Source organism: Maylandia zebra, linkage group LG4 (genome assembly GCF_041146795.1).
Source record: "Maylandia zebra isolate NMK-2024a linkage group LG4, Mzebra_GT3a, whole genome shotgun sequence".
Taxonomy (NCBI): Eukaryota; Metazoa; Chordata; class Actinopteri; order Cichliformes; family Cichlidae; genus Maylandia; species Maylandia zebra.
Window position 1 is genome coordinate 8,226,439 of NC_135170.1, and position 14,208 is coordinate 8,240,646.

General features: G+C 41.1%; 1 long non-coding RNA gene across 1 annotated transcript; it reads left to right on the forward strand.

Annotated features, from left to right (window-relative positions):
• The first annotated feature begins 4,841 nt into the window (after positions 1 to 4,841).
• On the forward strand, positions 4,842 to 13,191 carry LOC143418321 (uncharacterized). Its single transcript, XR_013098263.1, has 2 exons — positions 4,842 to 6,119; positions 9,278 to 13,191. It is a non-coding gene; the product is annotated as an uncharacterized LOC143418321 (long non-coding RNA).
• The last annotated feature ends 1,017 nt before the right edge of the window (positions 13,192 to 14,208 follow it).

The window sequence follows — 14,208 nt, forward strand, 5'->3', positions numbered from 1 at the left end:
CTGGTATATGAAACTGCAGCTGTGCGTATTTGTGTTAAAAGTGTTTATGGAATATTGTGATGTTTCAAGCAACTAAATCAAAACTGCATCTTTAACACCAATAGTTGATATTATCTATAGTAATAATCTATTTCCAGTGTGCCACCTTGGCCAATTTGGAGCCATTAGGCCTGTAATGATTTACTTCCAAACACAGAAACATCAAACGCTGGAGAACAATGAGGGTCTGGCTGCTGTCTCTTCTCTTTAATTCTCCATAACAAAAGTACAAAGGCTGAGACGGAGAACAAAGGGTTTACCCCTAAACACCGTTAACACCTCTCCGGGCCGCGGCGCCTCCGCGAGCCGACGCACACGCCGGCGCCCGTCTGGAGCGCCTGGGATAAGGGAGGAGAGGAGCGCTGCCCCGGGGATCATAGATGTTCTGCGGTGGGTGAGGGGTGGGGCAGATGAGACGACTGAAACACCTCATCATCTAGCTCTATCTAAACAGACCTGTGTGTAAGTGTGGTTTCGGGCTGCAAGTAGCATTTGTTGCTAGGGTTGATCTGAAGGAGCACCTAAAGAGATTTTTATTTTACACGGTGAACAAAACAACAACCGATGCGTAAGTAACTTCCCTTTAAAATAGATTTAAAAATTATATATCCATAATTTAACACTTGGTTTTACTTCGTTACACCCAAACTGTCCTTTTAAGATGATACCAATTGCAAAACTTCCTCGTAAAATAGTTTTCTATATACCTGACCGAACTCTGCATGCAGGAGTCAATGGATCGCGTGTTTAGGTCAGTTAGACTTCAGACAGTTCGACCTTCCTTAAGAGCTTTTAGAATAAATGTGGTTAGTAAATATTGTTTAATATGCTGCAGATGGAGTTCACGCCCTAATCAGAATGTGGGATTCACCGAAACCATATCAGCCCAAAACCAGGTTAACAGTAATTCTCATAAAAGCACGAGAAGTCCGTGTTAATTATTACAAGCAAATAAGTTAATAATTCTGTCTCTGAGCTTTTAAAAGGAGACTGGGTTTTCCAGGACCCCTAAAACAAAAAGTTAACGGTGAGGGTTCTGCAGCGATTTATTAGACCCATTTGGGAATTAACAGGTAAGTTATTACTATCCTTACTGTAAAGTGTCCGACTGTGCGTCTGTATCTAAATGTCTCATTTCAGTAGCACAGGGCAGACAGAATCCGGTGGCTGGTACTGCGGTAGTGCACAGTTCCACCGGTAAAGAGCAGCAAGACTCACAGAGCACCCTGTTGGACCAAAGCCGACGGCATCGGACGGCGTTCACGCGGGAGCAGCTGTCTCGTCTGGAGCAGGAATATGGCAAGGAAAACTATGTATCCAGACCCCGGCGCTGCGAACTGGCTACTGCGCTCAATTTACCGGAGACTACAATAAAGGTACCGTGTTTAACTGCAGTCAGTGAAAATAAAGGGCCACGCCAAAGCCATATTTAACAAATAAGCTGTATTTTTGTTCGGTCTATGCTACAGTTGTATAACAGAAATAAACTAAAAATATGGGGAATCTTACTTTTCCTAAGAAAATTAAACACGTTATGAAAGGTGAATGTAAATTATATAACAAACAGATTAATGGCTGTTAATCCAGCTGTTGGTGGCTATAGAGTGACATCACAGACCTAGCTATACGTGTATACCGGAAATAAATTTGCAAATGCAAGAAACCACTGGTGCTCAAAGATGTTTCAGGTCCACTGGGTGACTCAAAAATACTCTTTAGACTGGTTTGTATTGTGAAACAGGATATCCTTTTTTATCTTGCTTCAATCATCTTAACATTGACAATCTAGTTAAACAGTCACAAGAAGGTGGCTATTAACACTATATTTCATCAGAGGTATATTCTCGGGTTATAAGGGCAGCCGTGGGCCCTAAGCAAGATCCTGGGGTGGTTATGTATTGAATGAACTGTTTTGCAAACTGGTGAAAGAAAAAATTCAACTGTTTACTTAAGGTAAAGTGATAATACTATTTCAGTAATTGTACTAAACCTTTTGCATCAAAATATACTTACAAATTCGGAAAGTAAAAGTGCCCATTATGTAGAATCTTATGTGATTAGTGTATTGTTGGGTCATTATTATTGATTACACTCATGTGGCTATTACTTGAATGTTGCCACCTAGGATGGTATCACTGGACACACCTTGGAAAGGACATTGGTTGTTATGGTAGATTGAGTAGTGATAAGTTTAGGGCCTCTACATTTAATGGAGATGTTCACTGCACCCAAGGCAGCACATATAATACACAATAAATACACTAACCTTTTGCCAACCAGTAGCAGTCTTTCTTAAAGAAAGATCAGGAATATAAGAAAAAGCCTTAAAATTTCACAGGCATCTGACATTTTAGAAGCACAGCCTTCTGCAATATTCTATGGGCTGGTAAAATAGTTGAGAACTGGACAGTGTCTAAGGCTACGTCCACACGTACACGGGTATTTTTGAAAACGGAGATTTTCCGTTTTCGTTTTTTTTTTTTTTTTTAAAATCCCGTCCACACGTAAAAGTCAGAAATGAAGGAAAACGATGCTAGGAACATGCCAAAGCAGCAGGTGGCGCTATATTCCTATCCGTGTAGAAATGTTGGCCAATCAGAAGTCTAGAAGCCTCAGTGGGAAATAGTAAACAAAGTTGGGGCATAGAAGCAGACACGAGTGGTATGTGTGGAGGGACAGTAACTGTGTGTGTATATGTAAGCATTTAAACACTGCACAGAGTACAATTAACAGTAACAGTATTGTAGAAATTCATTTCACCGAAACAATAACCTGGCGCACAGTGTGACGTCAAAAAAGGCGCACACCTTTGATGCTGCGTTTTCTCCGTTTTTCTCGTCCACACTTAAATGCAAAAACTGAGTTTTAGAAAATATCCACCCTGGCAGGCGTTTTTAAAAATCTCCGTTTTCAGTGACCGAAAACGCCGTTTGCGTGTGGACAGAAGGTGCAAACGCATAGAAAAATCTGCGTTTTCAGAAATACCCGGGTAGGTATGGACGTAGCCTAAGGTAACTTGTCATTCTGAGCTTTGACATAGAGAAAAGTAGTAATTAAAAGAAAATTAAGTGATGTGTTATGTAATCTGATTCAAAGTGTTAGTGAGACCCCTGCATTTATATTTTCATGTTTATAGAAATTGTAGCAGCTCCTCTCTAGGTATAGAAATGTTGTGATCCATTGGCTTTACCTTTAGTGTCACAGGCAAGCTGTGAAATGTCTCAAAAATTTTTTAGATGTTTTTGTTAAACCTTAATGTTTTTTAAACGAAAAGAAGGGATTCACAGTTGTTCCTCCTAGGGCCCTCTCTTAATTTTTCTAGTCTTTACAAAAAGTTCTTTGAGAGAAGTGTTGTTGTGAAAAAGCACCATATAAATAAAATGTAATTGAACTGAATAATTCACTTCATCCTTCTAGGTATGGTTCCAAAACAGGAGAATGAAGGATAAACGCCAAAGACACTCCTTGCCTTGGCCTCACCCATTTATTGACCCGCTGGGGGGGCTTCTGATGGGCAGCACATCTCCTTCCTCCATCTTACCATACACCTTCATCCAAACCCACCTTCCACACCTCCCGCTCCACCCCTATGCTCCCCTGGCTCTCTCTTCAACTACATCATCTCACAGCCCATACAGTGCACCAATGAGTTCAGCAGATGCATTCCATCTCTCCCAATTCAACAAAAGGCCTGGGGAGCTGCCTCCAACAACAGTAGCACTCTACCCCTCTGTAAGCATAATGCACCACCCTACTTCATGCCCCTGTTCACTGTGCCTGCAGTGGGACCCAGAACAACTGTACAAAGCAAGAATGGATGCACTGGGACTGGGCCGACCCCGCACTCTGAAGGCTAACACTCATTCTGCTAGTGTAGGGAAGACACAAGAGATGGTGTAAAACTAGATGAAAACATCATCAAACAAATGTTACTGCAAGAAAATTATACCATTTCCAGTGTCTTCTGTTAACACTAGAAGCTTGCCAAGCATCACCTGCAGCAGATGATTAAGCTCTCATATTTTTGTGTAAATCTTAATAGAAATAAAAAAAAAACTCTGCATCTTTACAATAGAAACCCAAAACACTGGCCTTGTTTAAAATAATGCAAATCACATTTGCAATTAACTGAAGGCATTGGGTTATTCTGTTTTGTTTTGATGTATTATATTTTTGTTGCTGTTGTTACATAATTATTTCAAGTAAGTTAAAAAACTATTCAGTAGTAAGGCCACATTTATGCCTATCAAAGCACACCAAATGAAAGCCTTAACCTTTTCTTTGTATTATTTTTAAAAGAGCACACTATTAATTGTACAGTCTGGTTACTGTTCATTAACTATTGCATATCCAGCCTCAATATTAAAACAACCTCTATTTCAAACTTGTTTTGGTGCATTTCAGCAGTTTGGACCAGAGCACTGCATTGTGACATCTATCTTATAGATTTCTTCAGCTGTCAGTGGTTTTAACATCATATTGCTGAGTGTATACTGAGCATACACCAAAATTAAGCTACTTAGAGCTGCCACAAGTGGTTAACACAGTGGGTAGCTCTATATGTTTGATTTGGGAGAATTGTAATCCGGATGGCCTTCATGACACAAACACAACAGGAATTTGTGTCTCCAAATGGAAATCAACCGCTATGCTATGGAGCACCCATAGTATCCAAATGAAAAAATTTAAATACTTGTCAAAACAAAGTAACTTCATTAAATGTTTTAATGGGACATAGCACTATTATAAGGTGTAGATTTGGAAAAGTCAAGCAACTGATTTATTGTTTGGTTTACCGAAATTCAGAGTTCAGAAAGATTTAAGCCAAGCGAAATATCATCATGTTGTTTTGCCTGATTGACAGAATTGGTATAGTTTTGCAAATGTGAGACAAGGAAGATTGTTACACTGGCTTTCTCTTTTATATTATACAGTTTATGACTCTTTTGAGTTATTGTGACAGAGCCTTCCCCACTTCTGTAGTTATTACACAGAATTTGAAATGTTAAATTAGTTTCAATTCCAATGAGTTTAAGTTCCTCGGCTAATTATATTAAATCCACATCCACCTCCTACTCTAACCTCTACATCTCTTTCATTTTCTGCTCATACACATAAGGCATGCACTATTCCCCAGTTTAACTCCTGAATACTACTTTGGGATTATATTGACTGGCATCAAATCTTCCCTTTCATATATTCCAAATACCTTCTTAATGTTAAAGGCATGATTGGAAGGCCAGGAGTTCAAATCCACCAAACGGTAGCTGCCCACTGCTTCAATGAGTGAATGGGTTAAATGTAGAGGATAAAGTATGTAGCTTTACCATTAAAATTTATCTTCACACTCTCCTGACCTCTAAGATTATTTAACTGTTAAGTCTAATTGTTGAATGTTGCCATTGTGTTTCTTAAATTTGTACAGTCTTAGTTTAAGCAGTAGGATCAAAGCCATCCCTTTGATCCTGACCACCTTTCCAGCCACTCTGTGCTGGGGGAGGTTTTATTGTAGATACATCCTATCTGAAAGATCTGTTTCTTTTGATGTAAACTTCCTGGGTTTATGACCCTTTGGTCAGCAGGAGGTAACACACACACACACACACACACACACACACACACACACACACACACTTACATACAGTGCCTTGTCTATGTAACCAAAGGGGGGTTGCAAGGGGAGGTGCTTTGTAAACTATTGTTTGAGGATTGTCAATAAAAGGCAGCGAGAGGAGGCCACCATTGGGGTCATTGTCGTGCTGGACACAGACGAGGCCTCCCTTGCGCAAGTAATGGATCGATCGACTGTCTTGTTTTCTTCATGATGAATAAGTCTCTAGAATTAGCGGGGTTTGTGGAAACACAGACCCAACATTTATTTGGTCCTTCGGAGCCGGAGCCTAACACATTGCATCCACCGAGGAGAGGGAGAGGACGCCACCGCAACGTCTGGGATGATTGACGTAAAGCCCTGGTGTTTTTGGCTTGCCACCAGGCCGGGAAGTTTGCTCCTGACCTCCCCTCGGGATGGATGACGATTGACGGGATCCAGAGGCTCTTCCCATGAACGTAAACAAACAGTGAGTACAGAAGGCCTTAGAGAGCGGCTACGGGCTGTGCGTTAAACGTGAGTCCGGGAGCGCGCTAGCCGCGTGAGAGAGACGCAGGCTTCTCCGCCATTTGGGGCGTAGAGAGTTCTCCGCCATTTGGGGCGTGGAGATAACCTAGGTTCGGCGTCTCCGCCGTGAAGGAGTCCGGAATCTCCGCCATTTGGGGCGTTAGAGAGTGTCCGAAGGTTGAATTCTCCGCCATATGGGGCGTTTGAGAGTTTTCAACAGAGAGCGCTAGCTGTGCGTGCAGACGCAAGCGATAGGCCTATGTTGTGTGTGTGTGCGGGCCAGACGTGGTCTGCGTGAGTGTGGCTGATTGTTAATGGAGAATAAAATGTGTAAGTCTGCCTTAGAAGGAGATTTAAAATTTATGGAGAAATTTTTACCAGGCAGTACGCAGTATGTAGGTTGTTGGCGTAAGAAATGTGGATTTGAAGGGACATTAGTGGAAGTTCAGTGTAAAATGCTGGTAGAAAGAATAGCTGTAAGTGTAGCTGGTAAAACAGGTAAAGCGAAGCAGAGGAAGGAATTGCAGTTAGCAATTGCTAAGTTGTGGCTGGAGCAGGTTCAGAAGAGGAGAGAAGCAAGAATGTTAGCAGAAAGTAGAGCCAGAGAAGAGCGTGAGAGAGCAGAGGCTGAGTATGGAGAGACATTGGGAGAAGCATTGAGTCCAAGACAGACTGGGCAGGGTAGGAAACAGAAAGTAAAGTTAGTGAACACAAACGTTACAACTACATATCCATCCCTGACACAAAACAAACAAACAAACAAAAAAAACATATGGTGTTTCTGTCCCAGAGTGTGAAGATGAAGAAAGTTTTTCTCCTGATCCAGTCCGTGAGTGTGTCTGACGTCATGGTGTGTGTGAAAGGTATCCAGCTGGGGCAGACGTGATTCTGCAGGTCACCTGCCCAGTGGACAAAAAGAAATAAAATAGTTGTGTGGATGAATGATAGCACGAAGAGTGTTTGGTGTTTCTAAGTCTGAAACAGCTGTAATGCTATTTTCTGTTTTGGAGAAAAGTACAGTTAAAGAAAAAAAAACAGAGATGTGTGTTGTTTTAAGCAGTGATGAGAATAATGAAAGTGTGATGAGAGAAGAACACAAAAACATACTGAAAATGCATTAACTATACTAACCCTACATGCATTTACACATAAATGATACTCATGAAGACCAGACAGCATCTTAAGCATGAGATTCTGTTTGTCATCTTGTCCAAGTCACTAGTAAGATGAAAGTGATACATAGACTAGTGGACTGAATATTATAGGAGGACAGATGGTTGCATCATAGAGGAGAAAGCAGAATGCTGATGAGAGGTCTTAAATGAGTGAGCTGAGTGAGCTGATTGTGAGTTTCTGGTGTGTGAAGAAGTTTTACCATGGCACACATTTAGTTACATGAGAACTAAAACTTATTATGTGCTAAGACAACAGGGTTATGCTGTATGTTGTGTGTATGGCTGATTGGATGAATGTTTGAGATTAAACTGGCTGTTTGATTTGTCTTTTGTTATTTAAGTTGAGCCTGCCAATTGGGTTGTGACGATTTATCCCCCTGGCATGAAGAACACGTGTCATGACTTAAACAAGGCCTTTCTTTCCTTTGATTTCCTTTATTTTCTTTCTTTTATTTTGTTACTTTCATGGTGCACTGAAAGTTTTGTTTGATGATCTCTGTTTGAGCACGATCAGAATCGAAGCGTCGTCGAGAAAACTGTTGCAAAGTGAGCTTCTCCAAAATTAAAATGGGCTCAGGAGAAATCCACTTATTTGAGACAAGTTCCTGTCCAAAAGGATTCAGCGAGAAAATCCAGTCTAAATTATTTTTCTTTTTGAAATGACGTTGTTTTGCTGAGCGTGGAAACGGATGCGACGATAATTTCCACAATTAGCAAAAGAAGGAATCACTGAGTGAATGAGTAAGAGTTTTAAAATAAATGGGAAACTGACTGACTGACAAAAGCTGACAAGACTGACTGACTTAACACCATTGTGTGAAGTCAACCCCCACCTGACAAAGGTGTGGATGTGTCTCTGTGTGTGTCTCTGTTGCAGGAGCAGAAGGAGACCACAGGAGGAAACTTGGGTCACATGACTATGTGAACTCTGAAAATTTAACCTTTTTAGTTTAAATTCTATGTCTGTGAATTTACCATGTGTGTGTCATTCACTACCTTGTGTTGCTCACAGAGATTACTGTGAGAAAGTGTGTACACACCTGCGCAGCGCTAACATTTACATTTCTCTTTACAGCAGATGGTTAATCATGTGATTTGATCATGTGGTTTACAGCAGGACACAACTTAATGATGTTTCTCTACCACAGGATTACTGAGATTTTGTATGAAGAGAACTGTAGTTACAGGCTATATGTTGATGATGAAATTACACTATGTTTTTGAGAGAATGTTACAGGGAAGAAATGAATGCAGTGTGAGACATACTGTGATGAGACCATTGTTACTTTTTCCACAGCGAGTGTTAACTTTATGACTTTTCACAGCTCCTCTGGAATCTGGATGGCCGACACCTGACAACCGGGATGAACCTTGTGTTTGGCTAATGTTGTTTTTCTTTAAGAGTGCTTGTAAAGGATTCAGCACAGACAGACGAGTGACAATTGAACAGATGTGCAGTGGTTACAGAATAGTTACATCGGGGCCCATTATCTGACCACACTGTTGGGCTCATGGTGAGTAACAAACTTAAGGGACGTCACTGATTACAATGTGGAATGACGGTGAGATGTTAAATAATTTGGAACAAATTATGGGGAAAAGTAGGAGTTTAATGAGTTTAGAATAAACCTGCAATGATACTTGTCTCTGTGATGCTGAATACTTTATTACTCTTATGATCTATAGTTGGTTGCAAATGTGAAGTTGTTTTAATTTTAAGACTTTGTCTTCTAGGATACAGGAGCTGGGAGCTAAACAAGCTGAACATTTCAATGCTGACTAATGTTTTTACACAGGGTTACAGCTTGGAGTGAAGCTGCTCCAAGGGACAAACCTTGGAGATTGTTTTAGGGAGACTGTGCAACACTCTTGTACATGTCTCATTGGGGAGTTGACACATGGCGAAAGCCGTGTGGTGAGAGGAGTGTCATTTTTTAATTTGTAGATATCGTGAGGTGCCATGACGAGAAGGAGTGACTGAGAGGATCGTCCACAAGATGGAAGCTGAGGCCAGGAGAGAGTTTTCAGGAGGATCGGAGATCATCTTCAGCACAGAGAGCTGTGTTACTGGTCTTCCAAAGGATCGTCACGAGGAGACTTTGCACAGCAAATCTTAAATAAGATGAAAGAGTTTCGACGTTGACGTTAAGGAAGACAACTAAGCTGTTTGCGTGTCGAGGAGCCTGTGCCATCACCAGGGAAGTCTCAAATGTCCCAGGAATGGGTGGACCAAAGACCAGCTTTCCAGAGTCATTATTTTGTTTTAGGAGTTTTATTTTTCATTTTGTTAGACATGGCACAGTTGAAAGTAAAAGAAGACCACTCTAATTTGTCATGTGTTGTCATATTTTGATATATTTGATTACTTTTCATTGGTTATATTATATCGGGTAAAAATCACCCGGCATTAGTGATCGTGTTACTATTTATAGCGATAGTGTTCTAGGGTTAAATCTTCAGCAGCGTTGGAAAATGGAACCTGAGGGAGCGTGCCAAGCTCCAGAAAGTGACAGCGCAGAGGAGGTCCAGCGATGGACTTGTGGTTCTGTGAACAGCACAAATGCCAGGTGACTGTAAAATAACTAACAGCACTTTTTCCACAAGTGAAGCCAGTAACTTACTATCCTAAAAGATTAGCTCTAGTTGCTCGTGCTTTACCTCCATGCGTGAGATCAGTATGTGCAGCAGTTTAAGCTGTACAATGTTTCAATAGTTTATTTCACCTTTTGACATTGTTAGTTCCACACGAGGTAGATGTCTACTACTGCAGACTAAACTTACATTTCTGACACCTACAAGACACTTGTCTTTAATGTTACTCTCACAACCACACATATTACCATAAAGTGGTGCACAATTCTGAATCTGTCCAACCCTTTTTGCCAACGGAGGAGGGCACTTCTCATGAGTGTAGAGAGCGCGAGGAGAAGAAGTGTAAGCTGAGGGATGACTTAATAGATGTGCCACTCGTTGAGGGAAAGGTTTGGTTTGCTGATGGTTTGAGTTTTACAACAGCAGAGGGACAGACTAGAACACGTTTTACTGTAGCAGACAGTGAGAGAGAGTTATCTATGTAGGACAACTAGCATGTTTCATATTTGCTTGAGCAGCAGAGATGCTAGCTTTAACGGAAGTGTGTAAAGCTGTAGAGAGACAATATACACTGATAGGCAGTATACATTTGCTACTGTACATTTCTTTGTAGTGCAGTGAGTGAGACGAGGTGTGACAACCTCTACAGGGAAACCTGCAGAACACACCAAACTCTTGCAAAATCTGCTGGAGGCAGTGTTATTAACCAGTAGAATTGCCGTTTGTAAATGTGCAGCACACATGTGAGGGAAAGATCCAGTTGCATTAGGGAAAGTTTTTGCAGATAAGATCACAAAAGAAGCAGCTGTAGTTAAACATGGTGTTAACCTTTTATCAGTACAGCATCAGCAGACATGCAGGCCCACTCACCTACAGCAGGAAAACAGTTGTGACTTACAGAGGGAGCAAGCTTGCAGGATGATTTTTTTTATCTGTGTGATAAACCAGTACTGCCTGATAATTTGTATAAGACTGCTGCTATTTTGAGCCATTGGCTTTGCCATGTCTCAAACAGGAGGGAAATGAGCAGTCGTTATACTCATTCTAGGATTATTAAATACTTTTTTAAAAAAAAAACTTTTGCAGGCAGAGAGAACTAATGGAATAGTAAAGTTAAGATTTAGGAAGACAGGCAGGACATGGTTAGACTGTATAGAATAAGTACATGAGGATTACTCCAACAGAGAATGGTCTGACTCTTTGAGATTACACATGTTAGAGCATTTAGAGTTTCAGTCTTCTGTAGTGATGATAGAAAAGCAGAAGAGAGAGCGTATTAGCAGATTAGATGCTTGAAAATGTTTAAAAGTAAAGTAGTCATGAGAACAAATGATCTGCCAGATGATTCTGTTTCTCCGCAGGAGCAGAGTCTGAAGTCTGGAGATTGGATGTTGATAAGGCCATGGAGAGGAAGTGCTGGTCCAGTCCATGGTGGGAAGGTCCATATCGGATGCTGCTGACGACGACCACAGCAGTGAAGATTGCTGGAAGGAACACTTGGATATATCAAGCGCACTGCAAGAAGGTGACACACATCCAGGCCAGCTCGGAGTAAGTGGCAGGAAGACCGGGAACAAAGGGGGGGGAAAGCCTCCAGGGCCCCTCGTCTCAATCCGGTGAAGAAACCAACTGAGCCACAGGTACTCATCAGAATGGCTGGGAATGTGCTGTGCATCTTCTTGTGCCTGTGGAACAGAGCAAACCACACCCAGTACCAGCATGGGTTTTCAACAACTACTGGTGGCAGTTTAAGAACACAACCGCTCACATAAAGAATGAGACCAATGGTTATGCTTGTGATGCCACTGGCTACACATTCTTCTGGACTGTGGCCCTATAGCATCACTGAGAGCGAGGCAGTTTGTCTGGTTGCTTTAGCAACACATCCGGGAACACTGCCAACTTTTCAACTGCTCTGAACCTGAATGGAAGGTTGATTCACCAGTAGCTGGGAAGGTGAACTGCTCTGGTGAGACAGACCTGCTCGTCTGACTCAAAGAATATGACTTGTTGCAGGACATTGAACAGCTAAACGAACTGGAAACAGGCCAATTGCCTGTGTGTATGAAGGACAATGGATTAGCCCAAGTTGGAGATCAACCATGGAACATGGCAACATCACCTATTCTTTTTGTTTTCTGCAAGAAGGATGTAAACAGAGAAGCCTTTTGTCTACATTACATCATGAACACTTGAGGTTTCGAGCCAAGAAGTTCAAAACAGCTTGATCCAATTTCCTTTACAAAGCTTTTTCTGTGGTGACAACAGGACAGGAGAAGAGTTGTAAATGCAGATAATTCACCAGTTGACTCTAACCCCCACAGGATGCCTACAGTGAAAAGATTTGGGGGGTTGATAGGAGTCATAAAGAAGGGTGTTGACCAGGCTGCAGCTTTGAAGTTAGCTGAGAGCCATATGGACAAACAATAAAGTCAACTGATGCGTTTAAATACCTATGTCTGTATACAGTTGGATTGTAGTGACATATGATTTTTGAGAATGATGATTCTTCTTGTTTGACCTTTGACATTCAGTTGTTTACTTGAAGAAATACATAATGAATTGCACGACAGGAGTAGATCCGCCACAAGGCTGGATAGCTTGGTTACCGTCTGGTCCTTGGTGGCATCTTCTTTTGAAAAAATTAATTCCTGTTTTTGGACTGTTGATACTGATTTGCTTATGTATAGGATGTAGTTTACTGTGTATGAATGAAATCTATACTGACACTGTCCAAACAAAGGGTGCATAAGTTGAAATTTAAGAACAATGACAAAAAGGAGGGAAATGTTAAGTCTAATTGTTGAATGTTGCCATTGTGTTTCTTAAATTTGTACAGTCTTAGTTTAAGCAGTAGGATCAAAGCCATCCCTTTGATCCTGACCACCTTTCCAGCCACTCTGTGCTGGGGGAGGTTTTATTGTAGATACATCCTATCTGAAAGATCTGTTTCTTTTGATGTAAACTTCCTGGGTTTATGACCCTTTGGTCAGCAGGAGGTAACACACACACACACACACACACACACACACACACACACACACACACACACACACACACACACACACACACACACACACACACACACACACACACACACACACTTACATACAGTGCCTTGTCTATGTAACCAAAGGGGGGTTGCAAGGGGAGGTGCTTTGTAAACTATTGTTTGAGGATTGTCAATAAAAGGCAGCGAGAGGAGGCCACCATTGGGGTCATTGTCGTGCTGGACACAGACGAGGCCTCCCTTGCGCAAGTAATGGATCGATCGACTGTCTTGTTTTCTTCATGATGAATAAGTCTCTAGAATTAGCGGGGTTTGTGGAAACACAGACCCAACATTAACCCTTCAATTAAACTTTTAAGGCTGATGTATTTTTGAAAGCTACTATTATCTTGGAGCAGAGACACAAAAGGTACATATTAGTTTGTGTCAGTTGGACTGATTTGATTCAGACTTAGCTTAGGTGAAGAAGTGACAGTATACTGGAGCTAAAAAACACACTGTAACATTCCAGAATCATAATTTGCCATATAATAAGAAAAAAAAATATTGTTGTGGATATCTTAAATGTACCTAAATGTAATTAGTCAAGAAATAGTTTTAGTATTTAGGTCCTATTCCCTGGCAGGGATAGCTCAGTAGGTAGAGTGGTGGCCCCATGATCGGAAGGTCGGGGGTTCGATTCCCCTGGTACCCTGAGGTACCCCTGAGCAAGGTACCGTCCCTACACACTGCCCACTGCTTCACTGAGTGAATGGGTTAATTGCAGAGAGGGATTTTCCCCACGGGGACCAATAAAGTACACTTTCTATTCAAATAACAACAAAGTTTTCTGGTTCTGTATAATTATACTTTAGAGGGGGTTAGGGTAAGCCTTTCACCCGCCGTCAGTCTTTACATTGACCAAAGCTAACACAAATGGTATTCCACCTGTGCTAAAAAATTAAGTCAGTGTTTCTTGAGTAACGACAGTGGCCACTTGAGGTCAGCTCCAAAAGCATGTTAAAGCACCCAACTTAATAGCAATAACATTTCTCTGGTAACAACTGTGCAAAAGTTATTTATTTATTTTAAAATTCAACTTCCATTTCTATAGTTTATTTATTTATTTTTATCTTTACACTCAGTTTAATTTATAGGCATTCCAGCATATGAAACTATAGTCAATAGCTGTCAGCTAGGCCTCACTTCCTCTTATTCAACTTTTTGAACTAAATCTTTCTACTGTGACTATACTGAAGGTGCCTTGTGAAAACATTTAATTTAATTATTTGACT